The sequence below is a fragment of the Odocoileus virginianus genome, chromosome 6, assembly GCF_023699985.2.
Source record: "Odocoileus virginianus isolate 20LAN1187 ecotype Illinois chromosome 6, Ovbor_1.2, whole genome shotgun sequence".
Taxonomy (NCBI): domain Eukaryota; kingdom Metazoa; phylum Chordata; class Mammalia; order Artiodactyla; family Cervidae; genus Odocoileus; species Odocoileus virginianus.
The window spans coordinates 6,926,020-6,941,215 of record NC_069679.1 but is presented as its reverse complement, the minus strand read 5'-3'; the positions used below and the strand labels follow the sequence as shown (position 1 = coordinate 6,941,215).

The window sequence follows — 15,196 nt, the reverse complement described above, 5'->3', positions numbered from 1 at the left end:
TGTCCCCATTGTACAGACTTGTAAACTAAGGCAAGGCACAGGTGTTCATTGCGAGTGTCAGGGCTGGGTTGCACAGCCAGGACTCTCAGGACACAGATCCCTTGACTTTCCTGTTGCCTAGAAGGAGAAGGCAGGCCGCCGTGTGCTGGTAGGAGCCCTGAGCTGGGAGCCAGGCCCTCCGGGCACTTCCTGCTCCTGGGCCTCAGTTTCCCCCCTCCTAAAGTAAGGAGGGAGGCCTCGGGGTATCCTACACACCCCGGAGTCTTCCAGTCTCTGAAAAGGAGGCTCTGGAAGCAAGGACCCTGAGTGGCGTCCCCCACGCTGGGAGAGGGGCTATCTGCCAGGCGGGCGCTGCTGGGGTCAGGTGGAGGTGGGGAGGGTTGGATGGCTGAGCTGCTTGCCCCAGAGACGGAGCCGTCTGCTGTGCTGCTGGCTGGCGGCTTCCCAGGGTGCTCGGCTGGGAGTCTGACTGGCCCCGGCTTTCCCCAGGGCCTGATAAACCAGAAAAAAAGAAAGCGCGCTGTGAAGGGAAGGAAGCACCAGCAGACAAAGGAGGGAAGGGCACGCTGATTCCATCGGCTCCAAACCCTCAGCCACCCCGGCGGGCTGGGCAGGGCAGGACGTGCAGACGGGAGGCCTGGGGAGCTGGCGGCAGGCTGCTGGGAGCCGGCTGCCCAGCGATCGCTGTGCCCGCCCGTCCGAGTGTCCAAGCCGGCTGGGGCAGGAACAGGCCCCAGCACACTGGCCCTTCCGTCTCACTGGAGCTTCTCCACAATTATCCCAAGTTCAAGTGGTATCTTGGAGCCTCTGACAGGGCCAGAGTCCCACCACCAGCCAGTGAAAGCCAGGCTGGCAGCTGGTTCTCTGCTCTAAGCTCCAGGTTCTCTCCCTCCCCATTCCTTACCCAAGTCTGCCAAAACCTGATGCTGTCACCTGAGGAGGCAGGGACCCACTCAGAACACCGAAATCCAGTAGACCCAGCTCACGATGTAACAGGCCAATTTTCTATGTTATCTGACAGTCTTCACAGGCCCTCTGAGGTGGGCTGGGCTATATCGTTCCTCCTTTATTGATGAGGAAACTGAAACCTAGGAGGTTAAGTAACAAGTCCATGCTCCTAACAGCTGGGCCTCTGCAAGGCCCTTAGGAAGCCAGCTGTCCCCTTGTCTATGGCCCCAGGGCTCTGGGGTGGGGGTGGGAAGCCCCCTAGGCCCCTGCCCCTTAGCTTTGCAGCCTTCTCTAAGGCCTCAAACACGAAGGGCTGAGGGATGGAGAGGAATAGCTAGCTGCTGTTTTTTTTTTCTAAAGTCAATAACCAGAAAGGCTATTCTAAAGCCTGCCAACAAAAGGAGAAAAGGGGGTGCAGCCTAGCTCAGATCTGATGCTTCCTCAGGGAGCCAATGGGATGCATGACACCTGGGTGGACAGGCAATCTGCCCCTTACATCCGGCCGCTCCATCCACATGGCAGGGCAATGCAGCCTGAGCTTCCCGGGAAGGGGAGAAGAGGCGCAGAGAGAATCCGGCAGGAGGCCCTGGGCAGGACTAGACTCCATCTTGAGACTCCAGCTCGGACGGCTGGGTTCAGTCTGAGGCTTCAGCCTGGGATAATGCTGACCACCGCTCGCACAGTGACTGCGATCCCTGGGGACCTTCCTCAAGGACTCTGGCCTCTCTCAGCTGCACCCCAAAGTCAGAAATGAGGTGCCAAGATGAATGAAACAAGGGAGGAAGGAGAGTCAACCAAAGGGGCATCAGCAAGCTAATCAAACTGAGGGCAACTGGGCTCTGCCCTGCTGGGACTCTCAGGGGGCAGAAGGCAGCTCAGGTTGGAAGGGGAATATTATCCACTTATTCTCATCACCTGGGGTCGAAGGCAAGCACTAAGCCAGCTGCGAGGCAGGAGGCCATGACTTTACAGCTGTGCAGAGCTGGTTGCCCTGGCAAGAACTGGAATACGGAGGTAGCCGAGGGGACGTGAGGTGGGACTCGAGAGGTGCCTGACTCACTCATCCCTGTCTCACTCAGTGGTCCCTGGGCCAAGGGGATACAAGGACGCCTGCCCTCTAGGAACTCACAGCTTCTCACCTACACTCCCCACCAGGAGGTGATGACAACCAGACCCACCATTCACACAGTCTCTGCCATGTGCTGAGAGCCATCAGCAGCCGAACAAGACAGACATCATCTCCATTTGACGAAGATGCACACCACTGAGGCTGGGGAGGTTACAAACCTTCACACAGTCTCACTCCAAGCCCGAAGCCTTCCCGATGTTGCTGGTGGGGGTGGGGGCAGGGGAGGACTGGAGAAGGAAGTCTGCCTGGAGGAGGTGGTGCTGGCTCTGTTCCTTGGGGACTATGCACACCCCACACCCTGACAGCTCTCTGTGCCCTGTGTCTTCCCACCATCATGCCACGTGGAGTCCCTAGGAGCCTGGCTTGAACCCCTAAAACATCACAGCTCATCAGGCTGGGAGGCCCACAGGGGCCGGCTGGCTCAAGTCCTCAGCCACATTTCTGGGACAAAGCTGAGGCCCAGAGAGAACTTGATGTGCCCAGCCTCACACAGCAGACGGTGGAAAGCCAGTGTGGCAACACAGGGCTCCTGCCTCCCTTCCAAACAGGTAGAACAGGCCATGTTCCCCAGGGCCCTGTCTCCACTCTCAGGAGTAGAGCTCCTCAGCGCACCTCACATCCGTACCCTTTTCCCTTGTTCTTTGGCTGACTCTCCTTCCCTGGGAGGTGCTGGACTCAAAGCAGAATGTTTCAGGGAATGTTTCACTCGGCCTGGGCTGGGGTGCAAGAGGGGCCACGGGTGAGAAGAGGGCCCTGGGGCAGGAAAAACCGAGCCTGCTTGTTCCAGCCGGGGAACAAGTGACAGGCTCCTCCCTCCTCCCTGCCACTCCAGTGCCCCCAGCCAGGGCATCGGGCAGAGGACCCCTCACTCGCCGGGGCCCTGGAGTCCTGAAAATGGGGTTGGTGACCTAAAGTGCCAGAGACAGGGGCTGAGGGAGAATCCAAAACACAAAACAAACGCACAGCCGCCCCCAAAGGAAAAGTCCAGAGTCCGAATTTTAAACAGGAAGAGCTAGGCGTCAGGCTCAGAGGAAGATAACAGGGCCTGGCTGAGCAAAGAAACAACAGAAAAGGAGCGAGGAGAGCCGGGGGAGGACATTCCGGCTCCAAGCTGGGCCTTCCCAGCTCCCCCTTGTCCCCAGGGTGCAGGGGGCCGGGGTCCTCCTTCCCCCAGGGACAGGACCCGGGCCCACCGGGGCGCCGTGGGAGGCCTTCACGGAGAAGCACTAGGGTGTGCAGTGAAGAACGTGGGGTGGGGACAGGCAGACCAAGGCAGGAATCCTTGGGCAGGTGACTTTCTGAGCTTCCGTTTCTCCTTTTGAGAAATGGGACTAAGAATACCTACCTTGAAGATCTAGACTGGTGAAGACAGAAATGGCCAGGGCTATTTTTTATCACCCCAGAGATCCCAGGGCCCACAGCCCAACAACAAAGGACTCTCTCCTCTTTTGGAAGCATCGGGACTCCTGGTCCTCACCTTCTACAGGTCCTGGCAGCCTGGTATATCAAAGACAGTACTCACGGGGCTAGACAGACAACCTCTAACCATTCATTTGCTGGAACTACCATAATAAACAGCCACAGACAGGTGGTTTAAGAAGCAGAAATTTGTTTAAGCCTCTCACCCTTCTGGAGGCTAGAAGGCCAAGATCAAGATGTCAGCGGGGTGGGTTTCTTCGTCTGAGACCTCCCTCCTTGTCCTGCAGATGCCTGCCTTCTTCCGCTGTCTTCTTGTATCCTTCTATGTGTCTGTCCTACAGAATCTCTTCTCATAAGGCCACAAGTCATACCACATTAGGGCCCACCCTATGGCCTTATTTTGGCCTAATTACTTTTTTGAAAAAATATTTCTTATTTTTTAATTTGGCCCTGGTGGCTCTTAGTTGTAGCACTTGGGATCTTTAGTTACGGCATGCAGGATCTGGTTCCCTGATCAAGGATCGAACCTGGGCACCCGCATTGGCAACACGGAGTCAGCTACTGGACCACCAGGAAAGTCCTCCAATTACCTTTTTAGATGCCCTATCTCCAAAGGCAGTCATATTCTGAGGCTCTAGGGGTTAGGGCTTCAATATATGAATGGGGGTGGGGGACACAGTTCAGCCCGTAACGACCACAACTTCCCATCTGTTAAGCCATCCCGTTCCGGGCTGCATCTCAGAACCCTCCACCTGGCTCTGGGAGGAGCTGTCACTGTCCTGAAGCCCAGCTGTTTCTCCAGAGAGAGTAAATGGTTATCCCAGGCGACACGGTGAAGAAAAACATCCATAACACACTGGCTCCTGCGGGACACACCCAAGGAGAAGGCAATGGGAAGAGGACCATCTCCAGTCCCTCAGCCGAGGGCACCCACTGGCGGTGTTGTCACACTGCTGTATTCTGCCGGCTCAGAAAATTAGGGGAAGCAAGAAGTTGGTGAGGGCAGGGAAGTTGGCCTACATCTTCTCCGGGGAACCAGAAAGCGAACAGCTTGTGTTGATCCTGTGTGCGTGCACTGCTCAAAGCGCTGCACATGGGTTGACTGGTTTAAGCCTCACAGCAGTCCTATGGAGTATGTGACAACTCTTACAAGCATTTGTAGGAAACTGAGGCTCAGAGGAAGTTAAGTAACTGGCCTGCAGTCACACACCCGACAGTGAGTGTGCCCATGGAATCAATGCCTGCTGGGACTGTGATGTCGGCAGCAAGCCTCTACAGTGGGGCAGACAGCATAAGATGACCCTGGCTGGTCATCTGGCCTGGCACTTCCATCACTTGCCGGGGGCCTTGAGCCTCAATGTCGCCAGCTATCATAGGACAGGTAAGATCGGATGCCTTGAGGCCCAGGCAAACTACCCCCTTCCCTCTTCCCTACCCCTTCGAGGCCATCCTCGGGTCCCGAAGAGTAGTCTCGGACCTCGCTGCCATGGAACAGTCTCCTCTCAGGGACTCGTGGTCTAGACGGCAGAGCAGGGAGTGAGGCCAGCCATAGCTACAGGCGCTGTCCTGCACCCTCGCGCTGTGTGGCCCATACCGGGGTAGCCCCCAGCAGGAGGCGCAGCACTCTGGGGCTCTGCAAAGAGCTAGAGTCTCTGGGGAGAAAGCCACTCCCAGATCACGGGCAGGAGGCGCCATGAGCTGGCAGAGGAGGGCTTGGGTGCAGCTTCTCCCCCTGGCACCGTCCAAGTGCCCCCACCCCCAAAAGTGCCTCATCCAGCACTGTCGCCTCGCCTCCAGAAGGCCTCCTAGGCCTCTGGCTCCGTTTCCAGCCTGCCAGTCGGGGAAGAAGCCTGGAGGCAGGAATCTCGGGGTGATACACTGTCACTTAAACTGCTTAGACCTGCAGTGGATGCTTCACCAAACCACAGTGTCCCCCTCACCACGGATCCTCCACAGCAGTGACAGAACCGGGCACTGTCCACAAACCCTTGGTGTCAAGGTGAAGTGTTACTGAATACTGGCACACGAAAAACAGAGAAAACTATGTAGAGCAATATATAAAATATTACTCTATAGTCTTCCGCATACATGTACATGTAGATGTTTTGAGACACATGCATAGAAAAAGGAGCTCCACTAAAAGGTTAACTATGGTTTCCTCCCTCCCTTCCTTCTTCCTTTTCCTTCTTTCCCCTCTCCCTTTCTTTCTTCCTTTTTTCGGCTTCTGTTTCCTTGCACTTGTGGTAAAGTCTGTCTAAGGGGCAATAAAAAGACAAATAACTTTATAAGCAAATATGAACAATAATGTTAAAAATATAGAGAGAGTGTGGATACCTCCCATAATAACTTCGTTGGAGAAGGAAATGGCAACCCACTCTAGTATTCTTGCCTGGAGAATCCCACGGACAGAGGAGCCTGGCGAGCTAGAGTCCATGGGGTCGCAAAGAGTTGGACATGACTCAGTGGCTGTCACTCACTCATAATAGCTTTTCTCCTTAAATGATTGTAACTAGCCTCCACCCTCTGGTTTTGTTTTGCTTTGTATAGTTCTCTTCATAAACCTCTCACATGCCCTTCGCTTTATAATTTTCAAAGAAAACTCACATTCGCTACGTCAGTCCTCAGGGGCCACTGATGACCACTAATGCATTGTGAAGATGAGGAAACTGAGGCCCCAGAAGCGCTGTGATTTGGCCCAAAGTCACCCTGCAAGGGGAAGGCAGAGTGGGCTTCACCGCCTGCTTTTAGATCCCTCTGGCCTGGGGGTGCCCTCGGGGACGTGGGGTGCCTGGACCAGAGCTTTAGGTGTCACAAGGCTGAGAGCAAAAGGCACTGGTGTGGACTCCTCTGGACCCAGTCAATCACTCGCTTGCTCTGAAGCTCTCTGCCTCAGTCTCCCCACCTGCAGAAGCACAAGCCTGGCCTTCTCCCTCTCCACCCCTCATCCTAAGGTGGATAGAGGGCCCCTCCTGGCATATAGTCCAGGCCTGAGCCACATCCTAGTCTCTGCCCCTTGTCTCAGGCCTGGCTTTAGAGCCATCCTCCCTCTCCTCTTCTGGTGCCCGCTCCTTCCCCCAGGGGCCCAGCTCCTTTGTGGATGTGCTCAGACAGTGCCCTGACTGGACGGAAAGGTGGAGTGGGGAGTGACCCAGCACTGGCCCGGGCTCCAGGAGCCTTGGGTTGTGGCTCCCCCGTCCTGGCTCATGGTGTGACCCAGGGCTGCTAACCAGTTCCCTTCTCTGGGCCCCAGTTGCCTCCTCTGTAACACAGAGGGTGAGAGACACACCTCCACAGTCCTGGGGAGTGAGCACCAGCTGAACAAGAGCTGGATTCACAGAGACTCAAGCCAAGTCCCGGCAGCATCAAGGCTGCAGCGTGGACACAGAGTCGGGTCTGGGCAGATCACCACCCGGGGCCTGGAAAAGAGCTCTCACTCTGCACTTGGACGCTTGCTCCGCTGAGCAGCAGGTGATAGTACCACTCCACTTCTCTGGGCCTCGGGTTTCTTCTGTGTGAAATGGGAAGTCTTTGAGAGGGCCCTAAAAGGCCAGTTTTTATAAAACAACCGCCACAAGAACAACAGTTTCTCTGGCTCTGCTTCTGGTCTGGGGGATGGAAAGCTGAGCCAAGAATAACAGTGGGCTTACGTGGGCTTGAATCGCTGCTCCCCCAAACCTTGCTAAAGGCTGGGTGCTTTTGGTGGACAAGATCTACAGAGGGCAGGTTCCCAGGAGGGAGCGGCAGGGCCGTGTGGGAGCCTAGAGCACTTGGCCCCAGGCCAGTTTGGCCCCCAGGGGCCCGGGGCTGCCCGCTGGCTCCGCCGACTGAGCGATGTGGCCACAGAATAATAAGGGTGGCATTAACAACCACCACTTATGAATCACTCACCTTGTGCCAGGAATGTTAAGTGCTTTATTTGAATTAACTCATTTAAACTTCGGGCAGCCCTGTCAGGGAGGTTCTATTATTATCCCCTGGTTTGCCAATGAGGAAACCAAGGCACAGGGAGGTCAAGGCACACACCCAAGGTGAGGCAGACAGCAAGGACAGAGCTGGGATTTGAACCCAGGTGACCTGAAGCCAGAGTTAACTCTTTAACCACTGTGTTGCGCTGGCCCCCAGGAGAATGGGCCAGGATCATGGGGCCCTTGACCCCTGTCCCAGCTGATAAGCCTTCCTGCTGCACCTCTCCCTGTGAGTATGAGGCACTCCCAGCCCCCGACCGGCACACAACAGACCGGGGGATACATTAATAATACAAGGTCAGGGACTCCCTGCTGGTCCAGTTGTTAGGACTCTGCACCTTCACTGCCACGGCCTGAGTTCAATCCCTGGTTAGGGAACTAAGATCTCAGAAGCTGTGTGGCATGCCCCCTCCCCCCTCCCCAGAAAAAAACAAAGAGAATACAAGTTCAGCATCTCAGTGTTCACCCCCACAAGAGGCCCCGCAGTGTGGAGTGCCATCTATCTCCTCTCTACCCCTCTATGTGAAAGTGGAAAGTCAAAGTGAGAGTCGTTCAGTCGTGTCTGACTCTTTGCGACCCTATGGACTATACAGTCTATGGACTTCTCCAGGCCAGAACAGTGGAGTGGGTAGACTTTCCCATCTCCAGGGGATCTTCCCAACCCAGGGATCGAATCCAGGTCTCCTGCATTGCAGGCAGATTCTTTACCAGCTGAGCCACAAGGGAAGCCCAAGATTACTGGAGTGAGCAGCCTATTTCTTCTACAGTGGATCTTCCCAACCCAGGAATTGAGTTGGGGTCTCCTGCATTGCAGGCAGATTCTTTACCAACTGAGCTATCAGGGGCTGCTGAATTAGGCAGTTGCCATGACACATGACGCAAAGAGCATACATCGTGTGACCCTACTTATGTGAAATCGAATAAATGCTCACTTAGAACAGGAAGGATGCTCCCGGAGGATGGCCACCATGGCCTCCTCTAGGTGGTAGAGTTTGTAGTTTTCTCCTTAGACTTTTCTAAACTTATTGCAATCCTTTGTACCATTTCTTCAAAAGGGTTTAAAAAAAAATTTTATAAAGCATCTTAGAGACAAAGCTGTGTTGGAATCCAGGTCTGCAGGGCTCCAAACCTTTACTTTTCCGCCCTTTTCAGTCACATCTCACTGACCTGCTGCTGGGAGAGCCTGAGCAGGGCACACCTTCAGGCTGAGGCTGGTGTACCCAGGGAAGCGACAGCTTCCGACATCAGCAAGGCAAGGGTCAGCCGCCCTCCAGACTGCCTTCCTTTGGGGGAAGGCAGTAGCTTACACATTCAACCTAAGCAGAATAATGTGAGATACACTGAGATCATTTAGGCCATCAGCCCCCCTCTGATGCCTTAAAGCCCACCACTAACACTTTCTAGTAATAAATAATAACAATAATAATTGATGAAGGGACTACTGGTGGCTTCTTCTCCTTATCTCTATATACTAATATTTTGACCATGAGCATATATATTGCTTTACAGAAAGAAAATAGTTTTCAAAATTATAAAATTTACAGAATTCCAAGTTTTTATTCTTACCCTGGGACATAAAGAATTTCTTTCTTTACACCTCCCATGTAAAGGCTCTATGCTAAATGCTATACACACTGTTTATGTGTTAGTTTATGTGTTAGTTGTTCAGTCATGTCTGACTCTTTGCAATCCCATGGACTGTAGCCTGCCAGACTCCTCTGTCTGTGGAGTTCTCCAGGCCAGAATACTGGACTGGGTTGCCATTCCCTTCTCCAGGGGATCTTCCTGACCCAGGGATGGAACCCAGGTCTTCCACACTGCAGGCAGATTCTTAACCATCTGAGCCACCAGGGAAGCCCACACACTATAGTCTTCATGATATCCTTGCAAGAAAGATGTCTCAATTTTGCACTTGAGAAGCTAAGACTCTGAGAGGCAATAAGGCTAAGTGACTCGCCCAAGGTTACACAGCCGGGAGGTCACCAGACTAGATTTAAACTCAGGCCTGTCTGCCTCCCAAAGCAGCGGTTCTGTTCCTCTTTGCTTTCATATCACATCATTCATCACTGCTTTTTGAGAAGGCCTTGCCCCTCCTCCCTGACTTCCCTTCCAACCTGTGAATCCATCTCCCCCACCCCCCAGCCCCAACCAATCACCATGAGAGGAACTGGTTAGCAACCGTTTACTAGGATCCTGCAAAATATTTGGGTCCAGCTACCCACATTCATGCTGTAATTAGAAACACAGTTCCATGGCTCAATGATGCCTGCACTGGACCTAGGGCTAGCATCACATTCCCCAGTGCCTGCCAGGAATGCCCACCATGTAATTTCTGCCCTGTTGATGAAAGTTGTTCTTTGTCCTTCCCAAACCACACAAAAACCCCTTCAAAGGGGGCAAGGGTCCAGAGTTCAAGGCCAGCCTCCTGCAAATGGGAGGGATAGGCCTCTGGGAAAGAAGCAGGGCTGGTGGCCCAGGACTGGGCTCAGAACCTGGAACAGAGTACATGGGAGCAGAGCTGGCACCCACACCTTCCCTCAGCTGGAAGCAGAGAGGGCAAGGGAGGCCAAGGCCACACACCCTTCAAGACCAGGTGCAGGCCCAGCTCTCCTGACCCCGGGACAGGCCCTCTGTCCCATCCCGCCTTATGGGCAGGACTGGTGGGGATGCAGTCTTGGAGCCAGCTCTGCCACTCCCCCGCCCTGGGATCAAGAACAAACCTTCACCAGCTGGGCCTCGGCCTGCTCATGTGATGAATGAGCACAAGGTGCCCACCTCCCATGGGTCAGTGAGGACTGAGAGTGTGTACCTCACAGATACGATCCAGACCTGGTAGCTAACACATCCATTTCCAGAGAAGGGAACTTATATTTCATATGCTGAAGAACTGTGTGATTATTTTACCGAAAGAATGCATTTTGGGAGATTGGTGGTGTTCAGTCACCAAGTCATGCCTGACTCTGCAATCCCATGCACTGCAACACGCCGGGCTTCCCTGTCCTTCACTATCTTCTGGAGTTTGCTCAAATTCATGTCCATCGAGTCGATGATGCCGTCCCACGATCTCATTCTCTGCCCCTTCTCTCACCCTCAATATTTGTATAATTTTAAAACACTAAAAATTTATCCTTTAATATCCCAGAGTGAGTCTGCAGCAGACCAACTCCTGGACCCCAGGCCTGGCTCTCTACACTCCCCCAGACCCCCCACCACAGGCTGACCCCTGGGGAAATGCCTCCACTGGCCCCCCACCCTGGGCCAGTGCTGTCCCTGGCAAAGGGCTGGGGGCCACTTTTCCAGCAATGAGCCCAGCTCCACTGGGTGGGACATACTGGCAACAGCTGATAAGCTGGCCTGTTTAGCTCTGTCTACGGCTGGCCTGGGGGAAGGCCCAGGCAGCAGACATTTGGCCGTGCCCTCTTCCCCTTCCTGGGTGGGCTTGGTGCCCTGGGACTGGGACAGCCCATGTCAGAGGGTCCTGCAGTCACTGTCTGCAGGCCCCCAGCTGGAATGAGCTGGGCGTGGGGGAGGGGTGAGCATAGGCATGTGTGGTTGTCGATTTAGATTATTTTATCTTTTGGTGTAGGTATTAACATTCTCACAGTTCAAAACCTCCATAGGATTTCTAACCCTCTTCTCCAGCGCCCCCTCCCCCAGTGCTCTCCCTAAAAGACAGCCATTGTATATAAGCAAATATATGCATGTACATCTCTGCCACACTGCCCCTCACATCCTCCCCAAGCACCCACATGGGGCCACACCCTCACTGCCTGCCAGCTCTGCCCACATGCGTTTGTCTGCTTGGCGCACTCCTCCACTTCCCTCTCCCGCACCCCTCCTTCACTCCTTCACTCTCATCTTCTCTCATCCTCCAGGTCTCAGCTTAAATGCCCTCCTCCTTCTGGAAGCCCTCCCTGATCCCAAGTTTCACTCATCCCCAACTCAGTGCTTTCATGACCCCCAAACTTCTCTGCCAGACAACCTGGGATGGCCTCTTAATTATCTGCATCCCCACTAGACTGTAGGGTGGCCCACCAGTCCAGCTCGCCATGGACTTTCCCTATCTAGGCACTGATAAGCCCACATCCCAGGAAAGGGCTCCAGCAAAAAGGACAGCTGGTCACCCCAGTACATGCTGGGTTCCGTAAAAGCTCTGACTTATTCATCCCCAGCTCCCCAGCACCCAGAGGCTCCATAAGGATTTGTGGCATTATAAAAACAATAGCCCACTTATGTAGCAACTACTCTGTGCTGGGCACTGTTCTGAGCGCCTTACACATATAAACTCATTTACTCTCATAACCACCCAAGGAAGCCAACAAAGGTTCCAGGAGGTTAAGACACTTGCCCCAGGTCACAGGGCCAGTGAGGGGAGGAGCCAGGGATTCGAGGGTCTTTACCCAGGCCACTCTGGGTGCACGCTATTCTTGGGTCTCTGAGCCTGACATGTACAGGCTCCTGCAGAGGGGGAGCTATGCAGGAAGAAACCCCAGCTCCCCAGTCCTGTGGTGGGCAGCACTGCCGGGGACACAAGCTAGCAGGACCTGAGGAGAGGCCTCACTTTAGGCTTGCACTGCGGGGGCAGGCTCCTCCCGGGACCAACACGCCTGGTACACCAGAGCTTTGCTGCAAAGTTGAGAGTTCACTCTGCTGCAGAAGAGGGGGAGGCTTGGAAAGGGAAAATCAGGGGAGCGATAATCATTGCTCCCATTTTGGAGGGGAGCTTACAGAGGGCTCATAACCTGGTTTCTGAGGGTCTAGGAGCTCTGCACAGCTGCCTCATTAACAAAGGACCCCCTTTTGCTTAAAAAAAAGGGGGGGGGGGAAATGCCTTTCCTATACACACAGCCTTTTCTCCAACATGGAGTCCTGGAGCCTCAGCCTGGCTCAGTGCCCTCCTCACTCTAGCTATGTATCTTTGGGCAGGTTCCTATGCCTCTCTGAGTCTCTTTCCTTATCTGTGAAGTGAGACTAATAGTAGTGCCTACCTCGGAGAATTGTTCGTGGATTAAATATATTAGTACATACAGAGTACTTAGGATAGTCATATGAAGTGAAAGTTGCTCAGTTGTGTCTGACTCTTTGTGACCCCATGGACTCTACAGTCCATGGAATTCTCCAGGCCAGAATACTGGAGATCCCCTTCTCCAGGGGATCTTCCCAACCCAGGGATCGAACTCAGGTCCCCCATATTGCAGGCGGATTCTTTACTAACTGAGCCAAGGGAAGCCCAAGAATAGTCACAGGGACAGAGTATATACAATCTTCCCAGGTGGCACTAGTGGTAAAGAACTAGCCTGCAAATGTGAGAGACATAATAGTCATGGGTTCAGTCCCTGGGCCAGGAAGATCCCCTGAAGGAGGAAATGGCCACCCACTCCAGTAGGTGGGAGAATCCTATGCCGGGAGAATCCCATGGACAGAGTAACCTGGTGGGCTACAGTCAAGGGTCGCAAAGAGTCAGACACAACTGAAGCAACTTAGCATGCATGCACAGAGTATATACAGACTAAATGCTGAGTTGATGTTGATTGATGGTATTATTCCAAGCTTATGGTGTCCTATCTTCCTAGAATGCCCTTCCCTACAACTTGGTGAAATACTCTTCAAGGCTTTCCTGCACCTGTGGCTTAACACCTGCCGCTATGTGTCTGAGATCATGGGGCACTCTGCACCTTAGAAGCTGTAGCCTCATCTATCATTCGTGGTGAAAGGACAAGGAGAACACAATCAACCCGTAACCTAATCAATGAGAATAAAATGGCCATTGGGAACACAATGACGATGATTGTGGAGATCTGGCTAAGCGGCTTCTGTCAGGAGGTTGAGGTTGGGGGGGCACCTGAGCAGAGTCCAGAACAGTGTGTGGTGATGAGAAGCATGGGGTCAAGGGATTGACTCAGTTTGGATCCCAGCTCCTATGTAAACTTCCTGAGTGACTCGGGGCTCAAAGTCACCTGTTCCTCATCTGGAAAATGGGGGAACAAGCACCATCCTCAGAATGCTGTTAGGAAGACACATTTCATGATTCAAACAAAGGCCCATGAAACAACAGCTATGAAACCTCATGCAGGGTGCCAGCCAGCTAAGCATCGTTGTCCTCATCTACAGATCTGCAGATAAAGAAATAGACCAATAAACCTAGCTCACATCATGCTTTAGAGCAAAGTACCTCGCCAGAAGCCTGGACAATGGTAGGGGTTACAGACATGGTACTTCCCTCTTCCCTGAGGAGAGCAGCAAACGTCAGTCGATCTGGGCCTTGGGTCACTCCTTAGTTGCTTTAGGCAAGTCACTCAATTTAACTGGGCTAGAAAAAGGAAGGAAGGAGAAGGAAAGAAATAAGTGAGAAATAAGGAAATAGGGAGACAGAAAGAAAAGAAGGAAATGAAAGATGAAAAAGAAAGCAACATTACCGCCCCTAGCCAACCAATGCGGGCTACTGCAGGCTAAGCAGACCAAGAGACATAGTGGCAGATGGCTGGGTGGGCAAACAGTTAGTGGTCATCCACTCTGTCTATGCTTACCAGAGCTTCCCCAGGTGAGAATCCAATTCCATGTCCTCCCCTGGATCTTCCCAACCTGCAAACCAGGAATAACAATTCAAAATTTACTTGATGGAAATTTACCACATTAAAATACAGGGGGAAAGAAAAACAAAGTTGGAGGCCTCATACATCTTCCTTTCAAAACATATTACAAAGCTACAGCAACCAAAACAATATGGTAATGGCATACAGACAGATGTTTACACCGATAGAACAGAATAGGGAGCCCAGAAATAAACCCCTGTGCATGGTCAAATGATCTTCAACAAAGACGCCAAGACTACATAATGGGGAAAGGATAGTCTTTGCAACAGTTGGTGTTGGGGAAACTGGGTATCTACATGCAAAAGAATGAATTTAGATTCTTATCTTACACTATATACAAAAATCAACTCAAGATGGGTCAAACACCTAAATGTAAGACCTGAAACTATAAAACTACTCATAGAAAACAGGGAAGGAACTTTAAAACATTGGAGTTGGCAATAATTTCTCAGATGTGACACCAAAAGCACAGGCAACCTAAGCAAAAAGTAGACACATGGTAAGGCACCAAACTTTAAAATTTTCACACAGCAAAGGAAACAGGGTGAAAAGAATCAACAGAGTGAAAAGGCAACACACAGAATGGCAGAAAGTATTTGCAAATCATATATCTAATAAGGGATTAATATCCATAACAAATCAATAGTAAATAAATACATGAGTAACCCAATTAAAAAATGTACAAGGGACTTGAATAGACTTTTCTCCAAAGAAGATATATAGATGGTCAACAAGCATATGAAAAGATGCTCAACATCACTAACCATCAGAGAAATGCAAATCAAAACACAACGAAATATCATCAGATCCATTAGGATGGTCACTATAAAAAAAAGGATGGTCACTATAAAAAAACAAACAGAAAATAACAAGTGCTGATAAAGATGTGGAGAAATTGGAACTGCTGGTGGGAATGTAAAATGATATAGCTGCAGTGAAAAATAGTATATTTCCTCAAAAAACTTAAAAATAGAATTAGCACATGCACGCATGCATACTCAGTCACTTCAGTCATGTCCAACTCTTTGCGTCCCTATGGACTGTAGCCTGCCAGGTTCCTCTGTCCCTGGGATTCTCCAGGCAAGAATACTGGAGTGGATGATCCAGCAATTCTACTTTTGGTATATGCCTTAGTCTACTTG

The 15,196-nt window shown here is 52.2% G+C and overlaps 1 protein-coding gene across 4 annotated transcripts in view; it reads right to left on the bottom strand.

The window, feature by feature from the left end:
- The window catches only part of SMAD6 (SMAD family member 6), a 137,832-nt gene extending 123,787 nt beyond the window's left edge, over positions 1-14,045 (bottom strand). For all 4 annotated transcript variants that reach the window (XM_070468679.1, XM_070468680.1, XM_070468682.1 and 1 more), the window contains exons 1-2: positions 13,989-14,045; positions 13,634-13,771 (exon numbers count right to left, since the gene is read on the bottom strand). The gene's annotated coding sequence lies outside the window, so the exon portion shown is untranslated. The remainder of the gene's footprint in view (positions 1-13,633; positions 13,772-13,988) is intronic.
- Between the last annotated feature and the right edge of the window lie 1,151 nt (positions 14,046-15,196).